The sequence below is a fragment of the Oncorhynchus kisutch genome, linkage group LG26 (assembly GCF_002021735.2).
Source record: "Oncorhynchus kisutch isolate 150728-3 linkage group LG26, Okis_V2, whole genome shotgun sequence".
Lineage (NCBI taxonomy): Eukaryota > Metazoa > Chordata > Actinopteri > Salmoniformes > Salmonidae > Oncorhynchus > Oncorhynchus kisutch.
Genome location: NC_034199.2, coordinates 18,209,218 through 18,232,319, shown reverse-complemented (window position 1 = coordinate 18,232,319; position 23,102 = coordinate 18,209,218). Strand labels below are relative to the sequence as shown.

The 23,102-nt window shown below is 42.0% G+C and overlaps 1 protein-coding gene across 2 annotated transcripts in view; it reads left to right on the top strand.

Annotated features, from left to right (window-relative positions):
• The window catches only part of LOC109870970 (anion exchange protein 3), a 104,328-nt gene that overhangs the window by 4,578 nt on the left and 76,648 nt on the right, over nucleotides 1–23,102 (top strand). The gene's annotated exons all lie outside the window — the stretch shown is intronic.

Below are 23,102 nucleotides of genomic sequence, written 5' to 3'. Positions count from 1 at the left end.
ATTTTTGTTGAGAAAATAAAGGGGCCTGTATACAAATGCAAAATAACCATTGGACAACCACGCTCTCACCAAGCTCTAAGAAACATATGTCTCTCAGAACATAACGTGATAACTGGATAAAAACTAGTAAGTAGTTGCTAATTAGCTAAAATGCTAAAGTGGTCCATGATGAGATTCAAAAATGTTTTTGCGTTGGACGTCTAGCCATCCCCCCGACCAACCACTCGCCTTTAGTTTTTGTCTTAAGTAACCTTCTGTTTCATGTAACCAGACCAAACGTAACATATGAGTGTGGCAGATCGACGTTTACTATGTTACATCTAGTCTTTGAGACCAGGCTAGGATAGCAGAGGCTAAATTGACATACCAAGTGCATGACTTAGTCCCTAGAAGCCTATTGATTTTGCAGAATGGGAGATGGGTAGTGTCCTGTTGTTGAAAACCACATGGCGCCTGTATTATGAGGTCTCAATTTCAATTCAGTATGCTTATCATTAAACATTCAGGCAGTTTAAACAGTATCACAATTATAGAATTATATTCAGGAAATAAGGTCTTATATTGCTTAAATACACATATCTACTGTCAGTGATGTAGTGGTAAAAAAGTGGGTATCAATTCCAGAGACGGATCGAGATAAGCCGAATAACCACCGATATAAACCAAAACATATTACATTTTTAGAACTGTATTGTTTGGTTTCCTTTTTACGCAGGTCTATAGGAAAGGCCTAATGTATATTTCTGTAGTTAAAGAGATTCTCCGGTACTTTTGTATACTTTTTAGCCAGTAGTTCTGAAAGTAACACTCAAGACAAAAGTGGTCCCTGAAAATGGCGTACTACGTCACATATGTGAAGATATGTGCACCTCGTCATTGCTCTCTCTCACTTTCTCTGTGTGTGCTTGATGTGCCTCTTTCTAGCTGTCACTCATATGGTGAGGGGCTGAAGCTCATTGGTTGAACTCAAATTGTTAGGGGAATGACCCACATGGGGGAAATGTAGGGGAAATGGTGCTTCTAGAAAAACAGTCACTTTCAAACTAGGGATTTCATGGCTAATTTAGCCAAGACAGTAATTCTGTTTATAGATTAAGCATTTATGACCTACACATGGACACATCCAGCCCAAAGTGGGAGGTTTAAGAAATGCTTTGTAGTTGGCAAAGTTCTGAAGCATGTCTTTTAACATGACACAAAATGCACATCAGCTCATCTGTCACAAAATAGTTCATTTGGACTGGACACTAGAAACGTCCAGAAACATAGGATGTGGATATGTTTATATTGAAATGTGTTATCTTTTAAATAACATTTGTGTTCTTAGTAACTCATGTGAGCTGCACTTTAATTCAGTTTTCTGTTCTGTACTGTTCATGCATAAAGTACAAAATGGAGAATGGCCCTTAGTTATTTCTAAAATGTTGTATTATATATCCATTTGAAGAGAAACAAGTTATAAATGGATATGAGGGGGCCCCACATGGAGCTGGATAACAAGTTTGGGAACTACTGTACTTTTAACCTTTCTCTCTGCGTGCTTACTCTTTCTGTTTGCATTGTATCCTGCCTCACCACTGTCTGTCAAACTACTCTGTGTAAAACAAAGTTAGTTTGTTATGTGAACTTATAGTAGCCTATATTTTGTTAAGTTATAGCTAGCTTAATTTCAGTCAACTTCTCCTTCTGAGGTCAGTCTCCGTTTAACGTCAGCTTCTAACTTCATGCATATAGCCAGCTAGTTATATTTTGCTATCTAGCTAACTGTAGCCAGAGCACTTGAGTTACAGTAGGTAGCCATCTGACTGAAATTTAAGCAACTTTTTTTTGTACGCTCATTCTCAGAGACTCTGTTTTTTTGGGGGGTGGATGTCAAGGGATGGCAGGAGTTGAGGGTTGTTTTAAAAAATGCCTTACGTCCGGCATCGCGCAAGGCCACTGTCAGCGGTGTCTCTCTCTCTCTACTTGTCACATGCCAGCGTTGGTAGGTAATTTCATGTCTCGGTCTGTGCGTTTGCCATTGAACAGAGTGGTGAATGAATGCACTGCTAAGAAGGCGAATCTGGGAAGAGCAGGCGAACATAATGAGCATACCTGAATCATTATTTCACTAGTTTGCAGAGAGGCAGGTGCAATTGGAACTTAGATCAAGAATATTAGCATTCTGCCTCCCGAGTGGCGCAGTGGTCTAAGGCACTGCATCACAGTGCTTGAGGTGCAATTGGCCCAGTGTCGTCTGGGTTAAGGGAGGGCTTGGCCGGCTGGGAGGACCTTGTCCCATTGTGCTTTAGTGACTCCTGTGGTGTGCAGACTGCATGCACGCTGACATGGTCGCCAGTTTAACTGTTGCGGCGATGTGTCAAGACTGTAACTAACAATTGGATATCACGAAAAAAAGGGGGAAAAAAGAGGTAAAAATACATTTTTAAAAATATATATGAATATTAGTGTTCTGAGCATTTATCAACACTGGGAATGCAATAATGAGTGGGTTAACGATAATTAACTAAATCAAATGGTGAGTAAATGCTATTTCACAAATACATATGTCTGAGTAAACGGCATTTACGTTTACCCTCCACTACATCCCTGTCTACTATACACTAAAAGATACATGTTGTGCTGGAAACCTTTAATGATTTCTTCACAGCATGTTGTTACAAGAGACAATAAGCACACATATTTTATGTATCAGAGTCTTACCTTCCAACCAGCGAAGCCTATATTGTGAGGAAAGCAGAATTTGAGCAATTGGTTTTAATTCCTGGCCATATGGCATTTTGCCCAGCCGGGGTCACATTCATAATCTCTGAAGTGCAGTCAGTGATTTCAAATGGGTTACTAGACTTCTCAGGTAAATTAACCATATGTTTCACAGAGCTTGGTGAGAGTGTGGTTGTCCTATGATTATCTTCCATACAACCTTCCTATAACGTTCTGGGAATGATGCTGGAAAGTTGCTTGGCTTTGGACCATTCATGCAACTTGACCCAAAAAATATATTTTCTTGGTATTTTGTTACCTTAACAGAATGTTTCCTAAAAGTTCAAACATGGTTACATTTAACTTACATTTTGGTGATGTTCTAGAAACGATTTCCAACTGGTTTGACATTGGGAATGTTCTCAAATAGTTCAGAGAACGCTAAGAAACAATGTTCTTCTGTGGGATTTTCAGTACTTCAGCATGTTTTATGCATGTTTCCTCAGAGCCAAGGAAACCTCTATGTAAAGTTGTGTTCTCAGAACATTTAGAAAACATTCCATGAAAAACAGAAGAAAACATTAGTAACGTTCAAAGAATGTTCCAGAATGGTATTTAACAACATATACATTCCGTTTTCAGTGTCAACAAAAGTCTTTCTAACCGCTATCTTGTTAAGTATGTTCAGGTGTGTTTGCCGCACCCACTAATTGGCCACACCTGTTCTTAATGAGTGCTTGGTCCTTTGAAATGGGGTCTGTTTGAATAGACTAAAATGAACAGCATTGTATGGGTTAAAAAAAATGGCATGCTAGCTCCATCCTGGTGGCGCGGTGGTCTAATTCCATGGATAAACAACCAAACATTGTAGGTTCAAATTACACAGATGCCATCCAAAAATGTTAAATGTGTTTGCATGATTAATTCAAATACATTTCCATGTGTCCTATCTGTGCTTGGAGTGTAAAACAATTAACCTAAGCTGACAGTCTTATTGAACATTTTTCTCAGAACGTTAATAAAACCTCCCAGGAAAACTTTCAATGAATCATAGTAACTTGTTCTCAGGACCTCCCTGCAACCAAAAGATGTACGTTACCAAAACAGGCAACATTTTCACTTTCGTTCTCAGAATGTATAAATAACTTTCTGTTTTACCGGTCAGGAAATGTATGGCTTCGTTCCCAGGACCAATGGGAAACCAAAAGCGTAGTTTTCACACAACTTCAAATGAACCAAATGTTCTAGCTGGGTGAGGCCTAGGGCTGCAAGATTAATCACGTTTTATATCGAAATAGCAATAGCTGTGCTATTTTGGAATGGCACTTTTTCACTTTTTAAACTAAAAAAACAAACTTTTGATTTATTGCTCGATTTGATGGAGTTTTCTCTCGTCTCTCCTCTTTTTGCCTCTTCCCAATCCCACACACACCAAGCCCCACCCACGGTCACTAAGGCAAGCAGTTCCTCATGCTCGAGATTAGTTATGCATGCATTGACAAAACAGTCAACTAATTTGACTGGGGGCTTGCCTGTTTTGCATATAATTTTTCCATGAATACATGTCACATATCAGTTTGCAAACAATTTAAAACATTTATATCATTGAGTTAATAAAGCCACATATACATGGTCTCTATTTAGTTTTCTTGAGTAGGGCAGCTCTAAAATGCAAGTGTTACAAAAATATGGTGCGTTGCGCCATGATTGGCTCAGTGTTCTGTCATTCATGGGGACACTACGTCACCACCAAGTCTAAGGGTAGAGCTCGAACATTCAAGCCCCTTGGGTGCTGCCATAGAGTTACATTAGAAGTGCCTATCCAAGAAGGCTCAAGGTCATTGGCAACAGATACAATTACATCAAATCACTTTATATCTACAGTAGCTTTGATTGGACTGACTTTCAGAATCTTAGCTAGCAGTCATCATCATGAATTAAGTCGACAATCTACTGGCAAATCCTTTTTAATCCTTGTCGTATGAAGATAAATAATGTAGAGAAATTATAGATAAAACGTATCGGTGCTTATCGGCCAATGGACATAAACATTACACAACAAGTTGGAAATCGCAAATTTAGCAATGAGTGGTTTGGAAGGAATCAGTGGCTAACTGCTAGCATTGCAAAGCAATCATTAGCCTGCTATTCAGTGGAGTCGAGGTCTGGTCCAAAGTCTAAGATTAAGGGTCTCTTTTCCTAGTTTAAAATGATAAGCATTCAACATTGGTGAATGTCAATGAAGCATGATTTGTGCCTAAAACAACTATTAACTCGAAACTGCAAAATCAGACTTTAGTGAGTTCAAGACAACTGGGAACTCGGGAAAAATGAGCTATGACTGGGAAAATACATTTTGAACTTTCATCCAACTCGGAATTGTAAATCTGGAACTCGGGCCTCTTTCTAGAGCTACGACCTGAAGATCACTAACGTCATCATGATTCAAAAAACATTTTTTGTCGAGCTCCCTTTGATTAAATGACTACATTTGATGACTTTGATGACTAAATTTGCCCACGAAGGACTGCTGCGCCACCTTCCTGTTCAAGTGAGCACAGCACAACAAGGTGAGTCCAAAAATGTCTTGTATGCTGCTGCATAAATGATTTAATATGCCAGGGAGATATGTAGACTGCAGCTTAGAAAGTAATACTTAAGTATATGTTGTTTAGTAAGCTGTTAGTTGCCCATGTGCCTCACCCTAATAATTTGGTCTATATTCACCTCTTAATTTCACCTAATGTTCTGACTTGGTGGTGCACATGTAGCCTATAACCGGTTTTTGAGAAATGTAATCATCAAATATTGTAAGAGCTTTCGTTGTCTGCTTATGTGCCCCCTTTATTTATCTTATGGTTCTGACTTGGTGTACAGGGAGAATACTATAAGAACGGCCCATGTTCTGAATTCTGTTGCTGTACATTTCAAAAGTGCTGAACAAATAGTTATGACTACGTACGTCCTAGCTTGCTCATTAATGTCTTAATCAAAATTACGGATTGCCTCTTATCCGCTTGTCGTTCCCTTATGACATAGTTTGTTCATCTCAATTGTCAGTAGAGACCACATTTATTTAAGCATGTTTTTAAAAGGCAGTAAATGAGGCCGAATTAACTGTTTCGAAGCCAGACGAGGCTCCGTTGATAGCAGTGGTAAGGTGTTGGGACTCTGCTGTTGGGACAGCTCTATGTAGGCCCTAGCAGTTTTTGGGCACCGTTTGTCACCATTATAATGCAATTAATGTATTGTTTATTGTTATGTTGTGTAGTGGCTTTGCTGGCATGCACCCCACATTATTATTTTTTGGCCCCACCAAGATTTACACTCTAAAATCGCTACTGATTATACTATTCATTTGTGTAACTTGCTCTCTGCAAAACACTAGTTAGTTGGTCATAGAAAACTACAAATAATTGTGTTAGCCCCTAATGCTAATCGCTAGTTAGCTAGCTGGCTAAATCCAATGAGATTGGGCAAATCTTGCTAGCAGACTTTTGCCCTGATAAAGGCCGTTACCAGTGGTGGAGTATGTAATCATTGTTTGTTTAAACGCTTGTTCTTAATCTAAAAGGATAAGGCAAAGAATATTCAAAAAATGTAGTCTGAAAATGTACTTGTATATACTGAAAAATATATATGTAAATGCAACATGTAAAGTGTTGTGTGTTCCCAAGTGTTCCCATGTTTCATGACCTGAAGTAAAAGATCCTAGAAATGTTCCATATGCACAAAAAGCTTATTTCTCTCAAATGTTGTGCACAATTTTTTTTACATCCCTGTTAGTGAGCATTTCTCCTTTGCCAAGATAATCCATCCACCTGACAGGTGTGGCGTATCAAGAAGCTGATTAAAAGGCATGATCATTACACAGGTGCACCTTGTGCTGGTGCTAATAAAAGGACACTCTAAAATGTGCAGTTTTGTCACACAAGACAATGCAACAGATGTCTCAAGTTTTGAGTGAGCGTGCAAGTGGCATGCTGACTGCAGGAACGTCCACCAGATCTGTTGCCAGAGAACTGAACACTAATTTCTGTACCATAAGCCGCCTCGAACGTCGTTTTAGAGAATTGTGCAGTACGTCCAACCAGCCTCACAACCACAGATAATGTGAAATCTTTGCAATTCCTACTCTGTCACAACCATCTCCTCCATAACTTTTGAATTCATTGTCATGCCAAACAAAACTGCATTCGAAGTGCCCACTGTATACCAGGTGTGTGTAATGATGGGGAGCAGGTGTGCGTTATGATGGTTGTCAGAAAACCTGAGCGCTGGAGTTGGTGTGATAGTACCCCCGACAATGCTGGCCAAAAGAACAGCCCCGGGGGGGCGGGCAGGCGGAGCAGGAGGATCCTGGTGGAGAGCCATACATGATCACCAGGATGATGGTCTTCCTGCTTCCTTTGGTGGTGGACAGCATGCTGGAGCCTCATGTGGGCAGTGTTCCAAACTTCCTCTGAGCGCTGGAACCACTCATCCACCGCAGGGGCTTTGGTCTGGCTTGGCGTCCACGGGGCCAGGGCCAGCTGAAATCCCAGGACGCACTGGAAGGGAGTCAGCCCATTGGAGGAATGACAAAGTGAGATCTGGGCATAATCCACCCAGGGAAATAACCAGGCTTACTCCCCCTGCTGGTCCTAGCAGTGACTTCTAAGGAACCTCCCAGCTCCTGGTTGGTCCTCTCCACCGTTGGACTGAGGCCAGTACGGTGAGGCTGGCCATGGCCTCCAGCTTCTCCATGAAAGCTCTCCATACCAGCGGCGTAAATTGGGGGCCACGGTCAGAGATAATGTCCTACGGAAGGCCAAATCTGCTGGAACAGTGCCTCAGAGACATGGAGAGCGTTAGGGAGACCAGAGAGAGGGATAAAACGGTGGGATTTAGAGAATCTGTCCACAACATCCAAAATAGTGGTGAAACCATCAGACGGAGGGAGATCAGTGACGAAATCAATGGACAAAGCCACTGAGGCACAGGAAGGGGAAGGAGTTTTCCTGCTGGAGCATGTCGGCAGGATTTGGTTTGGGCACATATTGAACAGGACTTGACATAGCTGGGGATTTCCTGTGCCAAGGAGGGCCGCCAGTGCTTATCTGAGATGGATAGAATGGTGCGGGTGATACCTGGGTGTCTAGCGGCGAGGGATGTGTGTGCCCAGGTCAACAGCCAAACTCTTACTCCAGTGGGAACGTAGATGCCTTCAGGACGGCAGGTAGCAGGAGCGGGTACACTCTCCAGAGCCTGACGGATGTCCCAAAATATGAGGCCAACAATACGGGAGGGCAGAATGATGGGCTTGAGGGCAATCAACTGACGTGGAACCACAGGGTATGGGAAAGTCAGTCTTCCGGCATCCTGGTGCCCAGGTGGTGACTTTCTGAGGATTACTTTGTTTATGGGTACTGGGATGATGAGGAAGGAAGGATTTCCTGGTGCATGGGTACCACAGTGAAGGTAGGTAGTGCTGTGATGTGCCAGATCCCAATGGTTGATTATCCAGGGCTTGGACGGGAAAAGATCAGTGGGTATGAGGTTAGGTTGAGCGTGGAGACAGAGGCTGGTCGATGAAATTCCCCATGGCACTGGAGTCCACTAGAGCTGTAGAGACAACACTTGAGGGACAGCCAGCGAAATGGAAACCAGAAAGGTTTTGGCGGGAAATGATGATTATGGAATACTCACTCCTACCCTGGGAGACGAAAGATCACGGGGCCTCTCCTCTGCCCTTGTTGATCCCGGGTTGGGACGCACCAGACACAGCTGAAGCTGGTGCCCCTCCAGGACGCAATAGGGACAGAGCCCCAGCTGTCTCCGGTGATGCCGCTCTACCGCAGAGAGGTGTGTGGCCCCTAACTCCATGGGGTCAGGCTCTGCCTCAGGACAGCCAAAGGAGGAGGGCGAGGAGAGAGGTAGGTGCCGGCGCTCCCGAAGAAGGTTGCCAAGATGTATGGCCATTGCGATGAGCGAGTCCAAGTAAAGGTTGTCGTCCCGGTGCGCCAACCTCCTTGCACAGTCCTCTACTGAATAGGGTGCAGAGCGCTGGTTCATTCCATCCGCTGGAGGCTGCTACGGTCTGGAAGGTGAGGGTGTACTGATCAGCGATTTGGCCATCCTGCTGGAGTTGGAATAGTCGCTCACCTCCCCCTCTGTCCTCCGGTGGATGGTATAAAACCACCCTGATAAGAGCCATGAACCTCTCGTAGGAACTCAGATCTTCCTCCTCTTCTCCTCCCAGACAGCTGTAGCCCACTCCAACTCCCGCCCGATCAGCAGGGATATGACTGTGGCAAACTTGGACCTCGCTGTGTTGGGGGCTCCTGTCTGATGGGCGAAATAGAGGGATCACTGGAGTAGTATGACGGGGTCCCATCATACTTGTCCAGGAGGGGCAATTGGGGATTGCCTCCCTGGGTGCACTGCTGGGTAGCCTGGGGGAATGACTCGCTGAGACGACTCGTGGTAGAAGGCCCTCCGCTAGTTGAAGGTGAAACCTCTCGGAAGGCGTCGGGGCAGTGGAGGTACGCGGAGGACCTCTTCCATAGCTGCACCTAGTTGCACCAGCTGATTGTGGTGTTGGCGGAGTTCACCACCTGTCTGAGGACTTTTTCTTCTGCTGCTTCCATAATTAATGCGGCAGTATTCTGTGACGTATACACAGTGAGTCAGGAAGCAGGTGCAGGAAGTGAGTTTAATAATAATAAGGCAGATGAACAAAACAGGAATACCGTACTGAACATGAAAACAAACCAATACTGCCTGATGACTGAGGGCTAAATAAAGGGAAGATAATCAAGATGTGTGTAATAATGGGGAGCAGGACTAGGCGTGACTGATAATTACATTTCTGTGATTCTAACAGTTTACCCAGGTGTTTTGACCTGGGTAAAAAACGCAAATAATTTTTTTGCCATATCGTGCAGCCCTAATGTGAATCATCCTAGGGTGTCTGCAGCAGCAGTCTCTAAATATAGACCCATACATCAACAAATAGGACGGCTTACAGCTTGCCTAGAGTGGGCAGATATTGCCTCAACTGAGTATTCTCGACTACCCTACCGCTGAAGTTCTCACAAGTGACAGGATAGCATTCTCAGCTATAAGTCAGTCTGCCGTTTTTGTTAGGCAAACTCTGTATAAACCTTGACACTTACTTACAGTGGCCATTGTCACAAAGTAATGGCCACTTTAATACTTTTCAACCAGAACATGTATTCATAAAACGTTTCAGAGTGGTAATACTGATCTAGGATCAGTTTGGTATTTCAGATCATAATGAATAATATTCTCCAGACCATGATACCCCCATGGCAAATGTGGTGCACATTCATGCATGTTTCATTCTTACCGACTCCCTAACACGCTTGCGTAGCACACAAATACCATCCACACTACCTTGAAATGTTTCCTCCCTAACACCCTTGGCCTATTAATCGGATAAATCTGCCGTATGCACTGCCTGCAATCAATCGAAGTCTAACATGGAATCAATTTGTGCCTATTAAAGCTTGTTACTAGATCTATTGATTGTCCTAGGGCCAAGGATTTGACACAGATTATAGACTGAGGGAGGGGTGCCTGTTCTAACATGCTGAAATGAGCAGGGCTCTACATGGCAGAAATGAGCTCAGGCTGTCTCTCAATCCCAATCCTTCATGTTGGTGGCATGGGGGAGGATTGTGTGAATTCTTCTGGGCACAGGGGAGGGTAGTGCATTTTTTCCCTGGTTCACATTTGCTCTTTTGTAGGTTTAACTGTATAATTTCTTCCATCCTAGCCACATTTCCTCATCTGCTTGCATGCGCATCCTTTATATCAAGGGGTTTTCAAATAGCAATATCTGATAGGTGGCAGCATAGCCTAGTGGTTAGAATGTTAGACTAATAACCGAAAGATTGCAAGTTCAATTCCCCAAGCTGACAAGATAAAATCGGTCGTTCTGCCCCTGAACAAGGCAGTTAACCCACTGTTCATAGGCTGTCATTGAAAATAAGAATTTGTTCTTAACTGACTTGCCTAGTTAAATAAAGTTGAAATAAACAAATAGGCACTGGAGAGGCCAGTTGCAGCATTGTGCATGAAAGAACAGTGAAGACATGAGACAGAGACACACAGCTCAAAAAGCTCCCCTATTAACAATAGTGGTAGGTGGATCCATTTGTCCAGGTCTGCAATAGGCTAACTAGCAGTCATACCACACATAAAATCATTCAAAGCTGTAAAAAATTTCAATATCAAATAAAAATGTATTTGTCACATATGCCAAATACAACAGGTGTAGGTGTACAACACCTTACTTACAAGCCCTTAGCCAACAATGCAGTTTTAAGAAAATATTTCCTAAAATAAAAATAATGAGCCTGTAAACATGAGGTAGCGGTACAGTTTAGTCTAGGTAATTTGTACATGTAGGTAGGGGTAAAGTGACTATGCAGAGAAAATAAACAGTGAGTAGCAGCAATGTAAAAACAAAGGGGGATGTGGTGTCAATGCAAATAGTCCAAGTGGCCATTAGCTTAATTGTTCAGCAGTCTTATGGCTTGGGGGTAGAAGCTGTTAAGGAGCCTTTTGGACCTAGACATGGCACTTCGGTACTGCTTTCTGTGCGGTAGCAGAGAGAACAGTCTACGACTTGGGTGACTGGAGTCTTTGACCATTTTTTGTGCCTTCCTCTAACACTGCCTTGAATATTGGGCTGTACACACTACCCTCTGCAACGCCTTACGGTTGGATGCCGAGCAGTTGCCATACCAGGCGGTGATTCAACCGGTCAGGAAGCTCACGGTGGTGCAGCTGTAGATCTTTTTCAGTCTCCTGAGGGGGAAAAGGCGTTGTCATGCCCTCTTCACGACACGTGTTTGGAACATGATCGTTTGTTGGTGATTTGAACACCAAGGAAGTTGAAACTCTCGACCCGGTCCACTACAGCCCTGTCTATGTGAATGGGGGCATGTTTGACCCTCTTTTTCCTGTAGTCCACCATCATCTCCTTTGTCTTGCTCACATTGAGGGAGAGGTTGTTGTCCTGGTACCACACAGCCAGGTCTCAAACCCTCAAACTTCAGGCCTGTAGCCCTGCATGGAAAACTCGATATCCATCTTCATAAACACAAGGTTGCTACAGTTATCGTTATTTGTGGTCGTAAACATTATTTTGAGTTAATTCGATGAGGGGAGATGGATGGAGGCATTCCTCAGATGCCAGGCATATAAACATGTTGAGACACACTAGTGGTGGAAAAAGTACCCAATTGTCATACCTGAGTAAAAGTAAAGATACCTTAAAAGACAATGAAGTAAAAGTGAAAGTCACTCAGAACAATATTACTTGAGTAAAAGTCTAAAAGTATTTGGTTTTAAATAAACTTAAGTATCAAAAGTAAATATAATTGAAAAAATATACTTAAGTACAGTATCAAAAGTAAAGTATAAACAGTTAATAATAAGCGAATCAGACGGCACAATTTTAAATGTTCTTAAATTTACAGATAGCCTGGGGCACACAACAATACGCAGACATAATTTACAAATAAAGGATTTGTGTTTAGTGAGTCCTCCAGATCAGAGGCAGAAGGGATGACCAGGGATGTTCTCTTGATAAGTGTGTGAATTAGACCATTTTCCTGCCCTGCTAAGCAATGAAAATGTAACGAGTACTTTTGGGTGTCAGGGAAAATGTATGGAGTAAAAAGTACATTATTTTCTTTAGGAATGTATGGTAGTGAAGTAAAAGCAGTCAAAAATATGAATAGTAAAGTACAGATACAGTACCTAAAAATAAATACTTAAGTACTTTAGTACTTTACACCACTGAAAGACACACACACTTCATCATGCATCCCTCTACATAACTGCCCCCCCCCCCCCCCCCCCCCCACAGCCCCTAGAGCCTAGACCCTGCTGTTAGTCAGCCAGATACTGTAATGTGACGGGCTTGTCATTTGATACGGGTCTGTCGAGAGGTTAAGGTGGTTGACTGGAGAGAGGTTCCTTTCTTTGTGGAGGTTAGCTGTGGCCAGGGTGGCGACACACTCCACTGGCTGCTAACTAGGAAGACACCCTGGCATACCAGAGAGAAGGGAAGGTAGGACCCTTAGTATTTATTGTGCAGACCTCGAGACATCTCTATTAAGGGCACAAGGAGGCAGTAAAACTAGTCGTGCTCAAGACTGGCATTCTTAGAGCCGTGTCACATTCAGATAGCTTCAGCACTAAAACGTAAAGGGGGATTCTCCATGGGTGGGATAATATCTATGGCCAGGCTATTCATCATGATTGGATTTTTTAACTGCTTACTGCAACAGACGGAGCATGCACACGCATGCCTTTCAATTACAGTTTTAGCGTAACTATATACTTGTTCGGGCTCCGAGTGCAGTGGCCCACTTTCACAGACACTGGGGAATCTCAAGGGCATCTAGAGGTGGAGGCTGGAACTAGTAGCTAGCTACACCATAGTCTTAATACAGTAGGCGGGCCCTTTGATAGGCTTGTTGGTATTGTGGCCTTCAGAAAGTATTCATACCTCCTGAATTCAAAATGTATAAAATATATTTTTTTCTCAACGATCTACAAACAATACACCATAATGACAAAGTGAAAATATGTTTTTAGAAATTATAGCAAATTTATTGAAAATGAAATACAGAAGTATCTAATTTACATAGCCTGACTATTAATACTCCTGAGTAAATACTTTGTAGGGGCACCTTTCTGGGTAAGTATCAAAGAGCTTTCCACACCTGGATTGTGCAACATTTGCCCATTATACTTAAAAGATATTCAAGCTCTTTGAAATTGTTTGTTATCATTTTCAGGTATTGCCATAGATTTTCAAGTACATTCAAGTCAAAAATCAGCCACTCAGGAACATTCACTGTTTTCTTGATAAGCACCTCAAGTGTAGATTTGACCTTGTGTTTTAGGTTAATGTCCTGCTGAAAGTAGAATTCATCTCCCAGCAGACTGAATCAGGGTTTCCTCTAGGAATTTGTCTGTGCTTAGCTCCATTCTGTTTATTTTTAATCCTGAAAAACTCCCCAGTCCTTAATGATTACAAGCATACCCATAACATGAAGCCACCACCACTATACTTGTAAAATATTTGACTGACCGACTGACCGTGTGTTTTTTACATTGGATAAAACTAGAGACTCAGAGCTAGAAAATTGTATATCATACACTACAGTTGAGGAACAATGGAAAAGTAACCTCGCTTTTGAGAAAATGGCCCTTTTAATGTTTTTGTACACCTACTGGAGAGCTCTTTGTTGTCTATACCCACACCCTCTTAAGTTTTAAGCACCCATCGCTTTATTTACATTTTATTTTCACCTTTATTTAACCAGGTAGGCCAGTTGAGAGCAAGTTCTAATTTACAACTGCGACATGGCCAAGATAAAGCAAAGCAGTGCAACACAAACAACAACATAGAGTTACACATGGAATAAACACATTTACAGTCAATAACACAATAGAAAAAGTCTATACAGTGTGTGCAAAAAAAAAGTCAATAAAAACAATATGGGGATGAGGTAGGTAGATTGGATGGGCTATTTACAGATGGGCTATGTACAGCTACAGCGATCGGTAAGCTGCTCAGATAGCTGATGCTTAAAGTTAGTGAGGGAGGTAAGTCTCCAACTTCAGCGATTTTTGCAATTCGTTCCAGTCATTGGCATCAGAGAACTGGAAGGAAAGGTGGCCAAAGCAGGTGTTGGCTTTGGGGATGACCAGTGAGATATACCTTCTGGAGAGCGTGCTATGGGTGGGTGTTGTTATGGTGACCAGTTAGCTGAGATAATTTTAGAAAGAGAGGGTCCAGATTGTCTAGCCCAGCTGATTTGTACGGTTCCAGGTTTTGCAGCTCTTTCAGAACATCTGCTATCTGGATTTGGGTGAAGGAGAAACTGGGGAGGCTTGGGGAAGTAGCTGTGGGGGGTACGGAGCTGTTGGCCGGGGTTGGGGTAGCCAGAAGGAACGCATAGAGAAATGCTTATCGAAATTCTCGATTATCGTGGATTTATTGGTGGTGACAGTGTTTCCTAGCCTCAGTGCAGTGGGCAGCTGTGAGGAGGTGCTCTTATTCTCCATGGACTTTACAGTGTCCCAAAACGTTTTGGAGTAAGAGCTACAGGATGCAAATTTCTGTTTGAAAAAGCTAGCCTTAGCTTTCCTAACTGACTGCGTGTATTAGTTCCTGACTTCCCTGAAAAGTTGCATATCGCGGGGACTCAGTCCGCCACAGGATATTTTTGTGCTGGTTGAGGGCAGTCAGGTCTAAGTGAACCAATGGCTATATCTGTATCTGTATCTATAGTTTTACACTTTTTGAAAGGGGCATGCTTATTTAGGATGGTGATGAAATTACTTTTAAAGAACGACCAGGCATCTTCTACTGACGGGATGAGGTCAATATCCTTCCAGGATACCCGGGCCAGGTCGATTAGAAAGGCCTGCTCGCAGAAGTGTTTTGAGAAGTGCTGAGATCCTGATTGAAAAGAGCAGAGGTGTATTTGGAGGGCAAGTTGGTCAGGATAATATCTATGAGAGTGCCCATGTTTACAGATTTATGGTTGAACCTGGTAGGTTCCTTGATAATTGCATGAGATTGAGGGCATCTAGTTTAGATTGTAGGACTGCCGGGGTGTTAAGCATATCCCAGTTTAGGTCACCTAACGGAACGAACTCTGAAGATAGATGGGGGCCATCAATTCACATATGGTGTCCACGGCACAGCTGGGAGCTGAGGGGGGTCTATAACAGGCGGCAACAGTGAGAGACTTATTTTTAAAATTAGAAGCTCAAACTGTTTGGGCATAGACCTGGAAAGTATGACAGAACTTTATAGGCTATTTCTGCAGTAGATTGCAACTCCTCCCACTTTGGCAGTTCTATCTTTACGGAAAATATTGTAGTTGGGGATGGAAATTTCTGAATTTTTGGTGGCCTTCCTAAGCCAGGATTCAGACACGGCAAGGACATCAGGGTTGGCTGAGTGTGCTGTAGCAGTGAGTAAAACAAACTTAGGGAGGCGGCTTCTGATGTCAACATGCATGAAACCAAGGCTTTTACGGTTACAGAAGTAAACAAATGAGAGTGCCTTGGGACACGCAGGGCCTGGGTTAACCTCCACATCACCGAGGAACAGAGGAGGAGTAGGATGAGGGTACAGCTAAAGGCTATCAAAACTGGTTGTCTAGTGCGTTGGGGACAGAGAATAAAATGAGCAGATTTCTGGGCATGGTAGGATAGATTCAGGGCATAATGTACAGACAAGGGTATGGTAGGGTGCGGGTACAGTGGAGGTAGACCTAGGCATTGAGTGATGATAAGAGAGATTGCATCTCTGGACGCACTAGTTGTGCTGGGTGAGGTCACCGCATGTGTGGGAGGTGGGACAAAAGTGGTATCTGAGGCATGTTGAGTGGGTCTAGGGGTGCCACAGTGAACTATAACAATAATAACTATCTTAAACAACAATATATAAGGCATATTCACATTAGAGAGTAGAGGTCGACCGATTAATCGGAATGGCCACTTAATTAGGGCCGATTTCAAGTCGGTATATTTGGGCGCCGATTTGCCGATGAAAAGAAATATATATATATATATATTTTTTTTACTCCTTTATTTAATCTTTATTTAACTAGGCAAGTCAGTTAAGAACATTTTCTTATTTTCAATGACGGCCTAGGAACGGTGGGGTTAACTGCCTCGTTCAGGGGCAGGAAGACAGATTTTCACCTTGTCAGCTCGGGGGATTCAATCTTGCAACCTTACATTTAACTAGTCCAACGCAATAACGACCTGCCTCTCTCTCGTTGCACTCCACAAGGAGCCTGCCTGTTACGCAAATGCAGTAAGCCAAGGTAAGTTGCTAGCTAGCATTAAACTTATCTTGTAAAAAACAATCAATCATAATCACTAGTTAACTGATGATATTGCTAGATATTATCTAGCGTGTCCTGTGTTGCATATAATTTGACTGAGCATACAAGCATACCTAAGTATCTGACTGAGCGGTGGTAGGCAGAAGCAGGCGTGTAAACATTCATTCAAACAGCACTTTCGTGCGTTTTGCCAGCAGCTCTTCGTTGTGCGTCAAGCATGGTGTGACCGAAGTGAAATGGCTGGCTAGTTAGCGCGCGCTAATAGCGTTTCAAACTTCACTCGCTCTGAGCCTTGGGGTGGTTGTTTCCCTTGCTCTGCATGGGTAACGCTGCTTCGATGTGGTGGCTGTTGTCGTTGTGTTGCTGGTTCGAGCCCAGGGAGGAGCGAGGAGAGGGACGGAGGCTATACTGTTACACTGGCAATATTAAAGTGCCTATAAGAACATCCAATAGTCAAAGGTTAATGAAATACAAATGGTATAGAGGGAAATAGTCCTATAATAACTACAACCTAAAACTTCTTACCCGGGAATATTGAAGACTCATGTTTAAAGGAACCACCAGCTTTCATATGTTCTCATGTTCTGAGCAAGGAACTGAAACATTAGCTTTCTTACATAGCACATATTGCACTTTTACGTTCTTCTCCAACACTTTGTATTTGCATTATTTCAACCAAATTGAACATGTTTCATTATCTACTTGAGGCTAAATTGATTTTATTGATGTATTATATTAAGTTAAAATAAGTGTTAATTCAGTATTGTTGTAATTGTCATTTTTACAAATACATTTGTATAAATCGTCCGATTAATCGGTATCGTTTTTTTGGTACTCCAGTAATCGATATCGGTATCGGGGTTGAAAAATCATAATTGGTCGACCTCTATTAAAGCGAGGCATAAAGCAATCACAGGTGTTGATTGGGAGAGCTAGCTAAGACAACAACGAGTAAGACAACAACAGCTAATCAGCTAAGACAGCAACAACAGGTAAAATGGCGATGAACGGGCAGAGAGGGTCAGTTAACTACACACAGGGCCTGAGTTCGAGGCTGGGGCTGACAGATAAACAAAATTAACAAAATAGAGTAGCGTGATTAATGAACAGTCCAGCAGGTATCAACTATGTAGCCAAGTGATCATAGGGTCCAGTGAACAGCGGCAGGGTAGCCTAGTGGTTAGAGCGGCAGGGGCGGCAGGGTAGCCTAGTGGTTAGAGCGTTGGACTAGTAACCGGAAGGTTGCAAGTTCAAATCCCCGAGCTAACAAGTTACAAGTCGTTCTGCCCCTGAACAGGCAGTTAACCCACTGTTCCTAGGCCGTCATTGAAAATAAGAATTTGTTCTTAACTGACTTGCCTAGTAAAATAAAGGTAAAAAAAAATAAAAAATAATAATAAAATATATAAAAAAATAGATGAAACAGGGAAGCTGCTAGGTTCGCGGCTAACTGGTGCTAGCTTTGGGACATGAGCGTTAGCCACTTTAGTCACTCGGTAGCAGCTCACTAGCAGCGATGATCCGATGCAAAGGGCCTGAGCTTACGGCAAGAATCCAGTGGTGTAGTGGATTCTAGTCATGTTTAAGGATTCACATGTGAGGCTGTGTACTAAACAACCACAGATTTCAAGACTGAAAGGCTGTTTTATACTACAGGTGTGTTTGTAAATTTAATCTGGAGAGCCAGAGTGGGCTCTGGGCGTTCGTAAACTAAATTTCGTAAATTCAGTGTCGGAGCATTCAGAGCTCACACTGGACGCTATGGCCAATGAGTAGGGTTGATCTGAGCATTCTGACCTAACAACAGCAGTCAAGCACCCAAGCTAACTGGCTAAAGTTGGCTAGCTACTTTCAGACACAAATGAGAGAACAACTCACTCTAACCATTTTACTCGCCCTAGTAGAGCTGGTTAGGCTGTTTTTATGTTATCCAGAACGTTGGTGACTGCAATTGTGCTGCTGGCAACAATTTAACTATGCTTTTTAGCCAACCTTTACTGACACCGGCCATATTCAACAGGTGTTGAGGTTTTGTAAATTCGTCAGTTATTCTGCTTCCAGCTACGTCTATCGACAGTTGTCGCAGTGACATCATGAACATTCTATTGAAATGGTTACTTGCATAGTGGAGTCTTTTGTTTGGACATGTAGCTAGCTAGCTAAACAATGAACCATAATCCCAACTCGTAACATTACTACTGCATAAATCTGCAGGTAGCTAACCAACCATGTTCATTGTTAGCTAGCTAACATGAAGCTATAACTAGCAATGCAAATGGCTCTGAGATATGAATAATATTACTACACAGATCATACACATAATGTTAGCTAGCAAGCCAGCCAGCTAATGTTAGCCAGCTAACAGTACACTTTAACTTGAAATGAAAATGACTTTCTGACAAAATGTAAAACGTATCATATCTGAAAATGTAGACTATTTTCTAGACTAAAATGTAGACTAGAATCTAGACTATCTTACCCGTCACGGATGCCATGGTTGGCCTTAGTTTGAAGATGTAATCTCTTTTCAATGCTGTCTGCATATTTGCAATCAAACGGCAGAATTTTCTTCATCTCCTTAGCTATCATACTCTAATTCCACTGATTTCAAAACTCGGTCCTCCAGAAAGTGGAGAGCAACACTTATGCAGTTCTACTACGTGATATCTTTCAAAAAAGCCAGGTTAGAAAGGATTATCTACACATACTGACCAGCTCATGTTATAGACAGAAGCGTTCTACATGGCAGACCGATCCTAAATCATCTCTCAACATCTCCAGCCCACTCATTATCTCAGCCAATCATGGCTAGCGGGAAGGTTGCTGACTTTCTCCATGGCTAAATCAACTAGGCATGTAAAATTAACAATGTTATTTGTATTTTCAGATGGAATACACATTTGTTATTAGGGCACATGAATGTTCACATTACCAGAAATAATTTCTGCCCCCAAAAAGTTTCTCCTGTAAAGTAGTGACATGCTACACACGCCTAGTTTCCTGAAACGGGTCACATATGGAGAGTGGTACTCAGTAATGTTTTGTATTTGATTTGTCCCAAACATAACACTTTCTATGCAGGACAAAATGTGAATTGCTTTGCCAATTTTTTGCAGTATTACTTTAGTGCCTTGTTGCAAACAGGATGCATATTTTGGAATATTTGTGTTCCTTAAAGGCTTCCTTCTTTTCACTCTGTCAATTAGGTTAGTATTGTGGAGTAACTACAATGTTGTTGATCCATCCTCACTGCTGGACTGAGGGACCTTACTAATAATAGTATATGTGGGGTAAAGAGATGAGGTAGTCATTCAGAAATCATGTTAAACACTATTATTGCACACAGAATGAGTCCATGCAACTTATGTTGTTAAGCAAATCTTTACTCCTGAACTTGAATACTTATTGACTCAAGACATTTAAACATTTCATTTTTATTGAATTTGTACAAATTTAGCAATCTACACACAATACCCCAAAATGACTTAAATTGATTGGACATGATTTGGAAAGGCACACACCTGTCTATATAAGGTCCCACAGTTGACAGTGCGTGTCAGAGCAAAAACCAAGCCATGAGGTTGAAGGAATTGTCCGTTGAGCTCTGAGACATGATCATGTCGAGGCACAGATCTGGGTAAGGGTACCAAAACATTTCTGCAGCATTGAAGGTCCCCCAAGAACACAGTGACCTCCATCATTCTTAAATGGAAGAAGTTTGGAACCACCAAGACTCTTCTTAGAGCTGGCCGCCTGGCCAAACTGAGCAATCAGGTGGAGAGGGGCTTTGGTCCGGATGGTCACTCTGACAGAACTCTAGAGTTCCTCTGTGGAGATGGGAGAACCTTCCAGAAGGACAACCATCTCTGCAGCACTCCACCAATCAGGCCTTTATGGTAGAGTGGACAGACAGAAGCCACTCCTCAGTAAAAGTCACATGACAGCCCGCTTGGAATTTGCCAAAAGGCACCTAAAGACTCTCAGACCATGAGAAACAAGATTTTCGGGTCTGATGAAACCAAGATTAAACTCTTTGGCCTGAATGCCAAGTGTCATATCTGAAGGAAACCTGGCACTATCCTTATGGTGTAGCATGGTGGGGACAGCATCATGCTGTAGGAATGTTTTTCAGCAGCAGGGACTGCAACTAGTCAAGATCGATGGAAAGATTAATGGAGCAAAGTACAGAGAGGTCCTTGATGAAAACCTGCTCCAGAGCGCTCAGGACCTCAGACAGTGGCAAAGGTTCACCTTCCAACAAGACAATGACCCTAAGCACGCAGCCAAGACAAAGAAGTCGTGACTGTAATCGCTGCCAAAGGTGCTTCAACAAAGTACAGAGTAAAGAGTCTGCATACTTATGTAAAGTTAGCAAAACAGTCTTAAAACCTGTTTTTGCTTTGTCATTATGGGGTATTGTGTGTATATTAATGAGGATAAAAACGATGTAATCCATTTTGGAATAAGGCTGTAATATAACAAAATATCGAAAAGTCTAGGGGTCTGAATGCTTTCTGAAGGCACTGTATGTAGGGTTGCAAAGGGAGGATATATTACTGTAAACTTGTTATCTTTCAACTTCCAGAATTTTTGTGACTTTCAAGTTTTTTTGTGTGTATTGGATCACATTACATATAGTGTTCTTTTGGGGTACTTCAGGTTATCGGCAGTATCTGAAACTATCTCTGGCACTCTTTGTGGCCTTATCACAAGTAAAATATATTAAATATTCAAATAAGATTTTAAAATAAAAATGTGAATAACAAAGCTGTAAAACATTATCCTAAATATGAACCATCAACTAAATGAATACCATTGGTGTTTAATATGAGGGTTTCAGCATGAAATATTATTTCTATGTCAAATGTTTTACAAGCACTTATTTATTCTAATATAGAAATATGTCTTTGTTGTAAATATTTGCAACCAAACTGGTTGCAGTTGTGAAAAAGTCAATGGTTGGAAGAGTTGGAGAGTTAAGCTGCTTTTCTTTCTCATAAATTAGGCTATTTTCTCTTCAACAATATGGTGTTTCCACTATAAACTACTGGACAATATGGATACAGATATAGAAAATGAATGCTATATATGAATAAAGTTTTAAAAGTATAAATTACCAAACTTACCATAGATTGCCATATTTTACCTAAGATTTTTCTAACTTTGGTAACTTACTACCGGTAGCTTTGCAACCCTACAAATAGTGAACAATGGAAATTGTTCCACCTTGCCCTCTTATAGGCTGTTGTGGAATTTTCACCATATAGTTGTTTATCAATTTTATGTGGCACATACAGTATATGTGGCATTTTTCTAACCAATGGGGAGCCTCAGTTCCAGTGCCCCACAGCAAGTACCATACTGTTCACTGGGGACACTATTCGTTATATCGAGTTATTCTCTGAGCGACCAATCCTAGCCAGCTCGAACGCGACTGGCACTGGGCATAAAAATACATAACAAAGCGTCTGGACCAGATTTTTTTGGTCCGGATCCTGGATGTCATCCAGGCAGGCGGATCTTTGGTGGGGGGAAAGATTGTTTTCAGCCCCCTTGCCCTCTCTCCCACTGCCCTGGCCTGGGTAATTACGGCTCTACTGTTCATGGTATGTTTACACAGATGAGAAAGAAACACCTGTTGCTTCTCCCCAAGCAGAAATCAGTCAGCCGCGGCTATTTTGGCAACGTCAGGATTATTAGGTGATCCCAAGGTGCCCTTGGCAAGCCTTGTTACATTGATAGCAGTTTTCCACTTGCACTTTGGTTTATTGTATAACGTAAACAAACATTAAAATAAATGTCTGTCTATTAATATGCTAGCTATATAGCGTAGCTGTTTTGGGGCTTGCACGAGACGATTCCTTGGCAACGTGCTAAGACTTGTGACGCAAGTCGGCCTATAGGGACCATGCTTGCGTCAATATAGTTGAGTCAAGTATGGCAGACGGCTGTTGCAGATTTACGAAATGAATGTAGTACTTCCCAGATCGTTGTCCTTCAAACTGCCCCTTCAGGTGATTAACCCCAAAAACAAGTTAGTCCTGCTGACATGAAGGTTTGACAGAGGTAACGGGCAGAGAAGTGAGTGAGATGAATAATAATATACATTTTGATCTGAATTGAAGATCTAGAGAACATTTAAATTAATCCTTTCATGGTTGTATAGCTCCAACAGTCATTTGTAGCTGTGGATTGATACGTTTACTTTAATCAAGCTCTATTGTTCTTGTGTGTATTAGTAGAAACAACATGCTCCTGTCACAGAGCTTTTGTTTCTGTAAAGTATTGTTTATAAGGTCAAACAGTTGCAGCCAGTTATTTTAATCTGCTGCGTTTGTAATGCCACTCTGTGCCGTGTCAATGCCACAGATAAGTTATAACCACTCCTATTGCTCTTTCCATTTGTTTTTGAATTACATGTGCATCAATTTATAATGTGTGATTAGACACAATCTAATAAATTGTGATAAACAAAATCACACAATTTATGAATTGTGTAGTTAC